Source organism: Saimiri boliviensis, chromosome X (assembly GCF_048565385.1).
Source record: "Saimiri boliviensis isolate mSaiBol1 chromosome X, mSaiBol1.pri, whole genome shotgun sequence".
Classification (NCBI taxonomy): Eukaryota; Metazoa; Chordata; class Mammalia; order Primates; family Cebidae; genus Saimiri; species Saimiri boliviensis.
The window spans coordinates 16,834,153-16,848,059 of NC_133470.1; the positions used below are offsets into that span (position 1 = coordinate 16,834,153).

At 43.5% G+C, this 13,907-nt stretch overlaps 1 protein-coding gene across 8 annotated transcripts in view; it reads right to left on the reverse strand.

Moving 5' to 3' along the window:
- BCLAF3 (BCLAF1 and THRAP3 family member 3) overlaps positions 1-13,618 on the reverse strand; it is a 76,953-nt gene extending 63,335 nt beyond the window's left edge. For 2 of the 8 annotated variants that reach the window (XM_039475691.2, XM_039475695.2), the window contains exon 1: positions 13,480-13,618. The gene's annotated coding sequence lies outside the window, so the exon portion shown is untranslated. Of the gene's footprint in view, positions 1-10,603; positions 13,096-13,479 lie in introns of those variants that run through there. The other 6 variants (XM_074391973.1, XM_074391972.1, XM_074391971.1 and 3 more) reach the window with 5 other exon arrangements.
- Positions 13,619-13,907: the final 289 nt, after the last annotated feature.

The window sequence follows — 13,907 nt, forward strand, 5'->3', positions numbered from 1 at the left end:
TCTACTAAAAATACAAAAAATTAGCTGGGCATGGTGGTGCGTGCCTGTAATCCCAGCTACTCAGGAGGCTGAGGCAGGTGAATTGCCTGAGCCCAGGAGGTGGAGGTTGCTGTGAGCCGAGATCGCGCCATTGCACTCCAGCCTGGGTAACAAGAGCGAAACTCCATCTCAAAAAAAAAAAAAAAAAAAACAAACAAACAAACAAAATATTACTGCTCACTGACAATGTGCCTGGTCATCCAAGAGCTCTGACAGAGATATACAAGGAGATTAATGCTGTTTTTGTGCCTGCTAACACAGCATTCGTTCTGTAGCCCATGGATCAAAGAGTAATTTTAACTTTCAAGTCTTGTTATTTAAGAAATATGGCCGGGCGTGGTGGCTCAAGCCTGTAATCCCAGCACTTTGGGAGGCCGAGGCGGGTGGATCACGAGGTCAAGAGATCAAGACCATCCTGGTCAACATGGTGAAACCCCGTCTCTACTGAAAATACAAAAATTAGCTGGTCATGGTGGCGCGTGCCTGTAATCCCAGCTACTCAGGAGGCTGAGGCAGGAGAATTGCCTGAACCCAGGAGGCGGAGGTTGCGGGGAGTCGAGATCGCGCCATTGCACTCCAGCCTGGGTAACAAGAGCGAAACTCCTCCTCAAAAAAAAAAAAAAAAAAAAAGAAATATGTTTTGGAGGCCGGGTACGGTGGCTCACGCCTGTAATCCCAGCACTTTGGGAGGCCGAGGTGGGTGGATCACGAGGTCAAGAGATTGAGACCATCCTGGTCAACATGGTGAAATCCCGTATCTACTAAAAAATACAAAAAAATTAGCTGGGCATGGTGGCGAGTGGCTGTAATCCCAGCTACTCAGGAGGCTGAGGCAGGAGAATTGCCTGAACCCAGGAGGTGGAGGTTGCGGTGAGCCTAGATCACACCATCGCACTCCAGCCTGGGTAACAAGAGCGAAACTCCGTCTCAAAAAAAAATATATATATGTTTTGTAAGACTACAGCTGCCATAGATAGTGACTCCTCTGATGGATCTGGGGAAGTCAATTGAAAACCTTCTTGAAAGGATTCACCAATCTAGATGTCATTAAGAACATTCATGATTCATGGGAGGAGGTCAAAATATCAATATTAACAGGAGTTTGGAAGAAGTTGATTCCAACTCTCACGGATGATTTTGAGGAGTTCAAGACTTCAGTGGAGCAAGTCAATGCAGATGTGGTAGAAACACCACGAGAGCTAGAATTGGAAGTGGAGCCTGATGATGTGACTGAATTGTGGCAATCTCATGATCAAACTTGGATGTATGCAGAGTTGCTTCATATGGATGAGCAAAGAAAGTCGTTTTTTGATTGGAACCTCCTCCTGGTGAAGATGCTATGAACATTGTTGAAATGATAAAAAAGGATTTAGAACATTACATATGCTTAGTTGATAAAGCAGTGACAGGGTTTGACAGGTTTACTTTAATTCTGAGAGTCCTACTGTGAGTAAAATGCTATCCAACAGCATCTATGCTACAGAGATATCTCTTATTTATTTTTTTTTATTTCATTTTTTTCAGAGATGGGGTTTCACTTTGTTTCCCAGGATGGTCTAGATCTCCTAGCCTCAAGAGATACTCCTGCCTTGAACTCCCAAAGTGCTGGGATTACAGGTGTGACCCACAGCATCTAGCCAGAGAAATCTTTTGTAAAAGGAAGAGTCAATTGATGCAACAAACTTTATTGCTGTCTTATTTTAAGAAACTGCCCTAGGTTGGGCATGGTGGCTATGCCTGTGATTCCGGCACTTTGAGAGGCCAAGGCAGGCGGATCACTTGAGGCCAGGAGTTCAAGACCAGCCTGGCCAACATGGTGAAACTCCACTTCTACTAAAAATAGAAAAATTAACTAGGCGTGGTAGTACACATTTGTAATCCCAGCTACTTGGAAGGGTGAGGAAGGAGAATCACTTGAATCTCCAGGAGGCAGAGGTTGCAGTGAGCCAAGATGGCGCCACTGTACTCCAGTCTGGGTGACAGAGCAAGACTCTGCCTGAAAAAAAAAAAAAATTGCCCTAGCTACCCCAACCCTCAAACAACACCCCTGATCAGTGATCAGCCCTTAACACTAAGGCAAGACCCTTCATCAGCAGAAAAATGATGCCTCTCTGAAGGCTTAGAGGACCATCAGCATTTTTTTTTTTTAGCAATAATGTATTTTTAAAATAAGGCATGTATATTGTTTTAGACATAATGCTATTGCACAATTAACAAACTACAGCATAGCAGAAACATAACTTTTATATGCACCAGGAAACAAAAAAAATAGTGTGACTTGCTTTATTACAATATTCGTTTTATTGTGGTGGTCTGGAAACAAACCCACAGTATCTCTGAAAATACAACAAATTAGCCAGGTGGGGTGATGCACACCTGTAGTCCCAGCTATTCAGGAGGCTGAGGCACAAGAATCACTTGAACCCAGGAGGCGGAGGTTGCAGTGAGCCAAGATTGCACCACTGTACTCCAGCCTGGGCAACAGAGTAAGACTTCATCTCAAAAAAAAAAAAAAAAAAAATGGTTACACATTCTGATAGAGTTAAAAAAAAAAAGAAGAAGAAGAAGAAGAAACTAGAAAATGGGAGAAGAGAAAGCAAGAGAAAATAGTAGAAGCAGTTCCACTGCTATGTACACAATAGGTGGGTTTAAGGAATACTGGGAGGAAAAATAAGATATACTAGATAGTAAGAGGTTAAACAAATCAACACAGGGTGCTGAGACAACTGGATATCCACAAGCAAAAGGCTAGAGTTTGACCCTATCTCACAACATATATAAAAATTAACTCAAAATGGATCAAAAACCTAAATGCAAGAGCTAAATCTATAAAACGTACAAGAAAACATAGAAATAATCTGCATGATCTTGGATCAGGAAATGATTTCTAAGTTAGGACATCAAAAACAAAGCAACATTATTTCCAATTGCTGCTACAAAAAACATCTAAAGCAGGCGTCCCCAAACTTTTTACACAGGGGGCCAGTGCACTGTCCCTCAGACCGTTGGAGGGCCGCCACATACTGTGCTCCTCTCACTGACCACCAATGAAAGAGGTGCCCCTTCCTGAAGTGCAGGGGGTGGGGGGGGGTGGGTGGCGATAAATGGCCTCAGGGGGCCGCATGCGGCCCTCGGGTTGTAGTTTGGGGATGCCTGATCTAAAGAAAACAAAAAGCAACAAAAGAAAAAATAGATAAATTGGGCATCATCAAAATAAAAAACATTTACAATGTAAAGGATTACATAAAGAAAGCGAAAAGACAATCCAGAGAATGGGAGAAAATTTTTTGCAAATCTGATAAGGGATTGTATCTACAATCTATAAAGAACTTTTACAACTCAGTAATAAACAACCAAATTTTCAAAAGAACAAAGGAGATAAATAGACATTTCTCCAAAGAAGATATACAAATGAGCAATAAGCACATAACATCACTAATCATTAGGGAAATGCAAATCAAAACCATAATGGATACCACTTCACACCAGTAAGGACAGCTATAATCAAAAAGATAATAAGGACGTGGAGATATCGGAACCCTGGTACATTCCTGGTAGAAATGTAAAAGAGTAGCCACTTGGAAAAGTTTAGCAGTTCCCACACAAGTTAAAACAGAGTTACTATATGACCCATCTATTCCACTCCTAGACAGATAACCAGGAGAAATGAAAACATATGTCTACACAAAACTTGTATGCAAATATTCATAGGAACATTTTTCATAATAGCCAAAAGGTGAAAACAAACCAAATGTGCATCGAGATGAATGAACATAACATATTAATATACCCATGCAATAAAATATGTATCATTTGACCATAAAAGGGAATGAAGTACCAATACATGCTACAACACAAACCGTGAAAACATTATGCTAAGCGAAAGAAGCCAGTCACAAAAGACCACTATTACATGATTCCCTTAATGTGGTATGTCCAGAATACGCAAATCTATAGAAACAAAAAGTAGGCTGGTGGTTGCTTGGGTGGAAGGAGGGGTGGGGGGGATGGGAAATGATGGCTAATAGGCATAGAGTTTCTTTTTGGGGTGAAGAAAATGTTCTAAAATTATACTCTGGTGATGGTTACACAACTCTATGAATATACTAAAAAACACTGAATTGCACACTTTAAATGGGTAAATTGTGGTATGTTAATTCTATCTCAACAAAGCTGTTACAGAAAAAAAAATCAACTGACAGAGATTCCACACTAAATGTGAATTCAGCATTTACAAATGCAGAGAATAAAAATTCCCCAGGAAAGCCTTTGCAACAAAGAAACCACAGGCTGGGTGTGGTGGCTCATGCCTGTAATCTCAATACTTTTGAAGGCCGAGGCAAACAGATAGCTTGAGCCCAGAAGTTCCAGACCAGCCTGGGCAACCCCCATCTCCAAAAAAAAAAAAAGCCACACTCCCATCACAAAAACACACCAATTCAGAGCCCACCGAAAAAGAGAGCTCTTTCTCTTTTCTACAATCAGTAGAAAAGAGATAAGGGGAAGGTAGAGCTGAAGAGACCATCATGGATTATTATCTTGGCCACAGTGGGTAGGTGTTATCTGTTATTGTCAGTTCTCCAGGAAGGAGGAACACAAAGTAGATACAGAATTCCACAGTTGCCTATTATTATCCTACTTTGATCACATGGATGCAATTTCACTCACACACACACACACACACACACACACACATACACACACACGGATGCAATTTCACTCACACACACACGGATGCAATTTCACACACACACACACATACACAGAGAGAGAGAGAGAGAGAGAGAGAGAAATAAGCAAACAAAGGAGTGAGGGCATTTTAAAAGGTGTAATCACAAAGGTAAATGATTAGAACAAAAATGCAAAACCTTCCTAAATACCCCTCCCCCACATACACACCCTACTTTTTGTAATAAAAGAGCAAAATACCTATCTCTCATAGAGAAATAGCAAATAAAACAAACACACATAATTATAAAATAATATGATGGATTTGAGGTCAAATATATCAGTCCTAACAATAAATGTGAGTGGGCTTAATCCACCTATTGCAATAAAAAGAAACCTATTGACTAACAAAAGAAACCTCAACAGAGTTTTACAATACAAAAAACATATCTAAACCAAAGTGACTTTTTTTTTTTCCTTTTTAATTTTGAGATGGAGGCTCTTTCTGTTGCCAAGGCTGGAGTGCAGTGGCACAATCTCGGCTCACTGCAACCTCCACCACCAAGGTTCAAGCGATTCTCATGCCTCACCCTCCCAAGTAGCTGGGACTACAGGCGTGTGCCACACCCAGCCAAGTTTTTTTGTATTTTTAGTGGAGATGAAGGTTCACCATGTTGGCCAGGGTGGTCTCGAACTCCTGACCTCAGGTGATCCACCTGCCTTGGCCTCCAAAAGTGCTGAGATTACAGGCGTGAGTCACAACACCCAGCCCCAAAGTGATCCCAAACAGTTAAAAATAAAAGGCTAGACCAAGCATGGTGGCTCACGCCTGTAACTCCAGCACTTTGAGAGGGCAAGGCAGGCGGGTGAATCACCAGAGGTCAGGAGTTCAAGACCAGCTTGGCCAACATGGTGAAACCCTGTCTTCACTAAAAATACAAAAAATTAGCTGGCCATGGTGGTGTGTGCCTGTAGTCCCAGCGACTCAGGAGGTTGAAGAAGAACAACTGTTTGAACTCGGGAGGCAGAGGGTGCAGTGAGCCGAGATCGTACCACTGCACTCCAGCCTGGGCAACAGAGTGGGACCCAGTCTCTAAATAAATAAATAAATGGCTGGAAAAAGTATACCAGGTAAATGGAAACCAAAAGAGAGTAGGCGGCCAGTGGGGAGAGGCTCTTGCCTGTAATCCCAGCACTTTTGGAGGCTGAGGCAGATGGATCACCTGAAGTCAGGAGTTCGAGACCAGCCTGGCCAACATGATTAAACCCCATCTCTACTAAAAATACAAAACTTAGCCCAGTGTAATGGCGGGTGCCTGCAATCCCACCTACTCGGGAGGCTTAGGAAAGAGAATTGCTTGAAGCCTTGAAGGTGGAGGTTGCAGTTAGCCGAGATTGCGCCACTGCACTCCAGCCTGGGTGACTCCTTGTGATGGGGAAGAGTAGGGATGGCAATCCTGGTCTCAGGGCAAAGCAGAATCCAAGCCCTAAAGCATTAACTGTGACACAAAAAGATACTTTTTAAATGCTAAAAGCCACACCCCACAATGAAGATAGAACATATACATATATTTATTTAGGTGGCTCACACCTATAACCCCAGCACTTTAGGAGGCTGAGGCAGGTGGATCACCTGAGGTGAGGAGTTTGAGACCAGCCTGGCCAACACAGTGAAATTCCATCTCTACTAAAAATACAAAAATTAGATGGGTGGGGTGGCAGGCACTTGTAATCCCTGCTACTCAGGAGGCTGAGGCAGGAGAATTGCTTGAACCAAGGAGGCAGAGGTTGCAGTGATCGCACCACTGCACTCCAGTCTGGGCAACAAGAAGGAAACTCTGTTTATATATATATTTATATAAACATAACACAGCAATCACCTTCATGAGACAAAAACTACAAGAGATGTAAGGAGACACTGTAACCACACTAGTAATAGGAGACTTCAGTACACCATTCTTTGTACAAGACATATTAGGTAAACCAAATATAAGGAGATTTAAGATCTAAACAGCATACTCAATAGAGTAAATCTTAGGGATGTTTATAAAACTCTACACTCTGATACTAGTGAATACAGTTTCTTCTCAACTGCTCACACCACATTCACCAAAATAATCATATATGAGGTCATAAAGAAAAAATATTTCCACTTCAATAAAGTATAAATATTATAGACAATAGGTGTGATTACAATGCAATAAAACTAGAATTTACTAACAAAAATTTTAAAAACAGAAAGGCTTTTCCATCTAGAACTTTAATAACCTCCTATTAAGCAACTCCTGGGTATTCTAGAACTAAAATTATACATTTTTAAAGAAATAATGTCACTAAAACACTACATTATCAGATTCTTTTTTCTTTCTTTTTTTTTAAAGGCTAGTTAAGTGAACCAGCGGCAGTGAAGAAGGAACAAAGAAATCTGTAACTGGTTGTCATCAATTAGCTGTAAATACCACTGTACTTGAACCAGCCTACACATCCAATTCTATAGCATGCATTTAAAGCAGTAATCAGAGGAAAATTCATTGCACCAAACACAATTATCAGTAAAAATTAAAGAATAAAAACAAATAAATTTGATTCCAAAGTCACAAAGACTTAAAAATAGTATGGACACAGTGGGCTCACACCTGTAATCCTAGTGCTTTGGAGGCTAAGGTGGGAAGATCACTTGAGGCCAGGAGTTTGAGACTATCCTGGGAAACATAACAAGACCCTGTCTCTACAAAAAAATAATTTAAAAAAAATTAGGTGTGGTGGCACACACCTGTAGTCCTACTTCTTGGGAGGCTGAGGCAGGGGGATTGCTAAAGCCCAGGAATTCAAGGCTACAGTGAGCTATGATTGAGCACTCCCAGCTTGGGTGACAGGGTGGGACCCTGCCTCAAAAAAAAAAAAAAAGAAAGAAAAAAGAAAAAACTTTAAAAACAACAAAATAAACCAGAAGAAAGGACATGGAAGGAAATAATAAAGATGAAAGTAGGCCAGGCACAGTGGCTCATGCCTGTAATCCCAGCACAGCACTTTGGGAGACAGAGGCAGGAGGATTGTTTGAGGCCAGGAGTATAGGGAGACCTTGTCTCTACAAAAAAATAATGAACAAAATTAGCCAAGTGTGGTGGTGCACCACTGCAGTCGCAGCTACTTGGGAGGCTGAGGTGGGAGGATTGCTTGAGCCCAGGGAAGCTGCAGTAAGCTGAGACAGTGCCACTACACTCAAGCCTGAGTTACAGAGTGAGACCCTGTCTCAGGAAAAAAAAACAAAACAAAAAAGATGAAAGTAGAGAAAAGAATGAGGGAAAAAAAAAAAAACAGAAAAATAGATCTAATCAATAATTCAAAATTCTGTAGTTTAAAAAATAAATAAATAAACTACTAGATAAGGGGAAAAAAGCACAAAAACACAAAATAATAAGTGGCATGGAGGAAATAAGATGAAAATTTTAAAAATAATAAAGGATATTTTTGTAGAACTCTACCAAATAAATTTGAAAACCCAGATGAAAGGGATAATTTGCTAGAAAAGTACACATCACCAAAATTTTCTCCATTAGAGTTAGAAAGCTTAAATAGACCAATTTCCACAGAAAAAAATATTTAGAAAGTTATAAAGGAAATATCACATGAAAAAGCGTCAGGCCCAGATGGTTTCATAGGGAATTCTACCAAATCTTCAAACATGAGATAGCCTCAATGCTCTATAAATTATTCCAGAGACAGTATAGCACGAGAAGGATCAAGCCTGCAGGAAAATCAATCTTTGGAGGAAGATGAACTAGCAAAGGAGAAACTGAGCAGGAACTTCCTGGGAGGAAGCAGGGAACCTTGGAACATAGAATCTCCGAAACAAAAGGAGGATATTTCAAGAAGGGAGACTTTCATGGTAAATACTGCAGAGAGATCAAATAAAAGGAATGAAAAGCCTTAACACATGCTTTGAGGACTAAGTGGAAGGTGAGGAAACTGAGAGAGCCAATTACTAACAACTCTTTCCAACAGCCCACCTAGGGAGGGAAGGAGAGGAGGGAAACTAGGTAGCAGCAGGGTGATTAGAGGACTAGGAATGAGGTTTCAAAATGGGAGAAACTTGAGTCCGTTTTTTCTTCCTTTTTTTTCTCTTGAGTCCAGGTCTCGCTCCATCACCCAGGCTGGTGTGCAGTAGTGCAATCATAGCTCACTGCAGCCTTAAACTCCTGGGCTCAAGTGATCCCTTCACCTCACCCTTTCAGTAGCTGGGACTACAGGTGCATGCCCCAAACCCAGCTAATTTATTTTTATTTTTATTTTTGTAGAGACAGGGTCTTGCTATGTTGCCAGGGCTGGTCTCAAACTCCTGGCCCCAAGTGATCCTCCCAGTTCAGCTTCCCAAAGTGCTTGGATTATAAGTATGAACCACCATGCTCAGCCAGTATATTTATTCTTTTTGTTGTTGTTGTTGTTCTAATGAGCCAGGTTCTACATCTGATATTTATTCTTAACAAGGAGAGAGTAGGCCGGGCATGGTGGCTTACCCCTGTAATCCCAGCACTTTGGGAGGCTGAGGCGGGTGGATCACAAGGTCAAGAAATCGAGACCATCCTGGCCAACATGGTGAAACCCCATCTCTACTAAAAATACAAAAATTAGCTGGGTGTGGTGGCATGTACCTGTAGTCTCAGCTACTTGGGAGGCTGAGGCAGGAAAATCGCTTGAACCCGGGAGGCAGAGGTTGCAGTGAGCCGAGATTGTGCCACTGCACTCCAGCTTGGGTGACAGAGTGAGACTCTGTCTCAAAAAAATAATAAATAGGTCAGGCGCCGTGGCTCGCGCCTGTAATCCCAGCACTTTGGGAGGCTGAGGTGGGTGGATCACGATGTCAGTAGATCGAGACCATCCTGGCTAATGTGGTGAAACCCCGTCTCTACTAAAATACAAAAAACTAGCCAGGCATGGTGGTGTGTGCCCGTAATCCCAGCAACTCAGGAGGCTGAGGCAGGGGAATTGCTTGAAACCGGGAGGCGGAGGTTGCAGTGAGCCGAGATTGAGCCACTGCACTCCAACCTGGCGACAGAGCAAGACTCCGTCTCAAAAATAATAATAATAATAAATAAATAAGGAGAGACTATTTGCCTGGCATTAGGGATCTAAAGTAGAATGACAGTCATAGCAGAGATTAGTTCAATGTTTCCTTTGATTCCTTAATATTAACTCCAAATAATGTAGTCAATTTTTCACAATATTCCATATTTACATAATACCTTCTTCATTGGTCCAAACTGAATTTTTTTTTTTTTTTTTTTTTTTGAGACAGAGGCTTGCCCTGTCACTCAGGATGGAATGCAGTGGCATGATCTTGACTCACTGCAACCTCCACCTCCAAGGTTCAAGCAATTCTCATGCCTCAGCCTCCTGAGTAGCTGGAACTACAGGTATGCACCACACCACCCATGGGTACTTTTTGTATTTTTAGCAGGGATGAGGTTTCACCATGTTGGCTAGGTTGGTCTCAAACTCCTGACCTCAGATGATCCATCAGCCCTGGCCTCCCCAGCCCCCAAACTGAATTTTTATCAATGGTCACATTCTAAGTTAATGTATCAAACATTACTAAGTACCAGTGACTGCTAGGGGCTAAGAATACAAAGTTAGAAGAGACCTAGTTTCTCTCCTGGAGAAGCTAAATCTCTAGTGGGTTAAGAATCATGACATGAGTGCCAGTACTCCTGGTTCACTCAGTGTTGTACACGTACTGTGTCATGTAATCCTCACAACAAACACTTAAGGAAGCTGGAATTATCTCCATTTCATAAGTGAATAAAGCCAGCCTCAAAAAAGTTAACTGATCTGCCCCAGGTGGGGGACCTGAAATTAGAACCCAGGTTCTTAGGCTATAATACTAACACTTTCTCACCTTGCAACTCCTACCTTCAGAAAGATGACCCTGTGGAGACTACCCGGTCACTTGCTCAGATGCTTGGTCAGCAGAATTGGGCTTTAGCACACTTGAGAATAGTTGACATCAGGCATCACATCTAAAATTGCCGTCTAAATTTGGAAACCAGCTTTTATGCCCTCTGCTGCCTGGATAATGTAGCCTGCAGGGCACAAAGACCATGTTTTATTTATCATGAGCCCAAGTACTATGTTTTATTTAGTGTTATACTTGTCCCCCTCTGCTTTATATAGTGCTTTTAAATACTTGCTCCTTCAGCATTTGTGCAGATTCATTCACTCACCTAATTTCATAACCCTGATAAGTTTTGAATGTAATCTAGGGCAGCAGTAAAAAAAACTTCAAATTTAAGAAGTGAAAGAGTATGGGGGCAAAGGGTATCACAGAATAGCTTTTTGAATTAAGGTACTTACTTTAAAAAATGTATGAACCTCAAGATACTTCTGTGCTGTGAAATTTTTACCAGATGGTATTAACATGACCGGGTGTAGTGGCTCATGCCTTTAATCCCAGCACTTTGCACGGCCAAGGCAGGAGAATCACTTGAACTCAGGAGTTTGAGACCAGCTTGGGCAACATAGTGAGACACTGTCTCTATTTTAAAATTTAAAATTAAAAATAATTTTTTAAAATACCAACAAGACAAAGTGTGTCTAAATGTACTTTCCAGAAGTGTCTCATTGGACCCTTAAAACTATCCCTAAGAAAGGTAAGGCAAATGTATTATAACCCCTAGTGCACTGTTGAGGAAAGAGTACCTTAGAAAAGTGACTTGCTCAGGATAATCAGCTATACTGGATTTCAAGGGCATCCTAACTTTAAATCTCGTTTGCTCCATTATGCCTTTGCCTCACCTAGATAACCTTTCTTTACCAAAAGAGTCAAGGTGCAATAAAACATGAGAAGCTGAAGTGCTATCAACAAATAGGAAAAAAGTGATGACTAGAGAGGGGTACTTGTTCTTGGTCGGAGAGTACAAGTACGGCTCAAAAGTGCTCCTGTGGAAATCCCTTTAAACGTTGCCTTTTGCTAGGGTGTGGGTAAGGACACTCACAGATTGTTGGTAGGAGTGCAAAACAGCATATCCTTTCCAAAGGGAAATTGAGCAATTTACGTTAAAAAAAAAAAAAAAAAACAAACCCTTATGTGCATACTCTGCCTAACAATTCTATCATCTAGGAATGTACACTAAGAAAGTAATCATGGGCCAGGCGCGGTGGCTAACACTGGTAATCCCAGCACTTTGGGAGGCTGGGGCGGGCGGACGGCCAGACGTCAGGAGTATGAGACCAGCCTGGCCAACAGGGTGAAGCCACGTCTCTACTAAAAATACAAACATTAGTCGGGCGTGGTGGTGCAAGGCTGTAGTCCCAGCTACTCGGAAGGCTGAGACAGGAGAACTGCTTGAACCCAGGAGATGGAGGTTGCAGTGAGCCGAGATAGCGCTACTGCACTACAGCCTGGGCAACAGAGTGAGACTCAAAAGTAATCACGGATATGCAGACTTTACATTTGCCCAGCAATGTATTTAAATAGGGAAAAACTGAGAATAATCAACGAAATAAATTATAATATTATAGCCATGCTATCTAGTAAAAAAAAAGATTAAAAAAGAAAAACTCACATATTAAGCTCTGCATAGAAAAAGACAATGGTTACTTGGAATGGTGAAACCATATTCACCATGGTTACTTGGAATGGTGAAACAATGCACCTTCATTGTGATTTCTATCTTAGAAATGTGTATAAATGGCTTACTAAATGTTTCTATATATAAAAACGTTTCTAATAAGACGTTTTAAAAATTTCTTGGGAGTGACTTAAACAGCTGTGATTTCAAAAGAAAATTTTAGTAGCCATTTAAAAAACCATTAAAAATAAAACATTACTATACAATTACCATTAAAATACCATTGAAAAATAAAGCCCTCGTTATGACTCCACAGCAAAACCTTTTCTTTTCAAATTCTGGTCTGTCGATCGGACCGGTTTACATTCAGAAAAAAATGCTAAAAAGGCTGCCTGGCCAGGAGCCTAAAGAGGCCTTCCTGATTTATACCTGCAGTTTGTAATTTGTTTCAGGAGAAAAAAGCAATCACCTAAGAAGCAGTTCGAAAAGCACCTGGGTAGGAAAATATTTACGGGGTAAGTTTCTCTCCCATTTCTCTCCCTCGAGACCTAGCAACAGGACGGTCCTGACAGTGACTGGCCCAGTTTCCCAATACAACCTAGAGAAGCACAGGGGATGTGCCAATTTTTAGTAGATGTTTCTAAAAACACAAGTTTTACTTTACAATGCAGGATAAAGAGCAGCCTTCACCGCTCATTCTCGATGTTAGCAGAGGAAGATGCCGCTGCGCGTTTAGGAGCGCCCCACCAGGACAAAGCGGGGTGCGGGGGGTCCTCGGCTCAGAACCCGCAGGCGACGCCTCCAGGGCCGCCTCGAGAACAAGGGCACTGTCCCCGGACACCGCCTCCCCGGCCCCCGCCCTCTTGACAGACGCAGGGAACCGCGGGGACGGCAACCTGCCCAACGACGGCGGAGGATCAGGGTCGCGGCAGCAGGTGCCCAGGTCGCCGCCCCTGTCGAGGGACCTCAGAGCGCCGGGCAGCTGTCCCCTGGGAACCCGAGCCGGGTCGCCGCGCCCAAGGGATAACGCTGACCGAGGGACCTACGGGGCGCAGAGGAGCTGTCCCCAGGGAACCGGAGTCAGACCGCCGCATCCTCCCCGCTGCCCCATCCGCCACCCCGAGAACCGCCCCTCCCGGGTGGCGGACACGCCCTCCCTGCGGGCCCAGGCCTCTTCGCCCCGCCCCCCCACCCAGCCGCTCACCCGGCCGGGAAGTCCCCTCCGCCGCCACCGCCGCCGCCGCCGCCGCCGCCAGCCCCTCGGGCCTCGCCCCTCACTCTGCCGCCGCCTCCCACAGCAGCAACACCCCACCCGCCTCTGCCGAGCCGTGGGACCCGGAACCACTTCCTTCCGGAACCGCCTCGCCCCGCCCCCGCCCTAGCCCTGCCCACTATTCGCGGCCTCGCGCTGAGCCGGTTCTCCCGCGAACCCCGATCCTGGGCTGCTTGGGCCAGAGCGCTGCGCCCCCTGCCGGCCGTTCCCACCGCGGCCGCTCTGTCCAGGGCGCCTGCGCCCTCTGCCACCCGCCCGCCGAGTCCGTCTAAGGCGCCTGCGCCCTCTGCTGCCCTCCTACCGGGAAGCAGGGTACCTAATGGGCGTTCCAGGTGCAGGGATCATGGGGATTAAGGCCC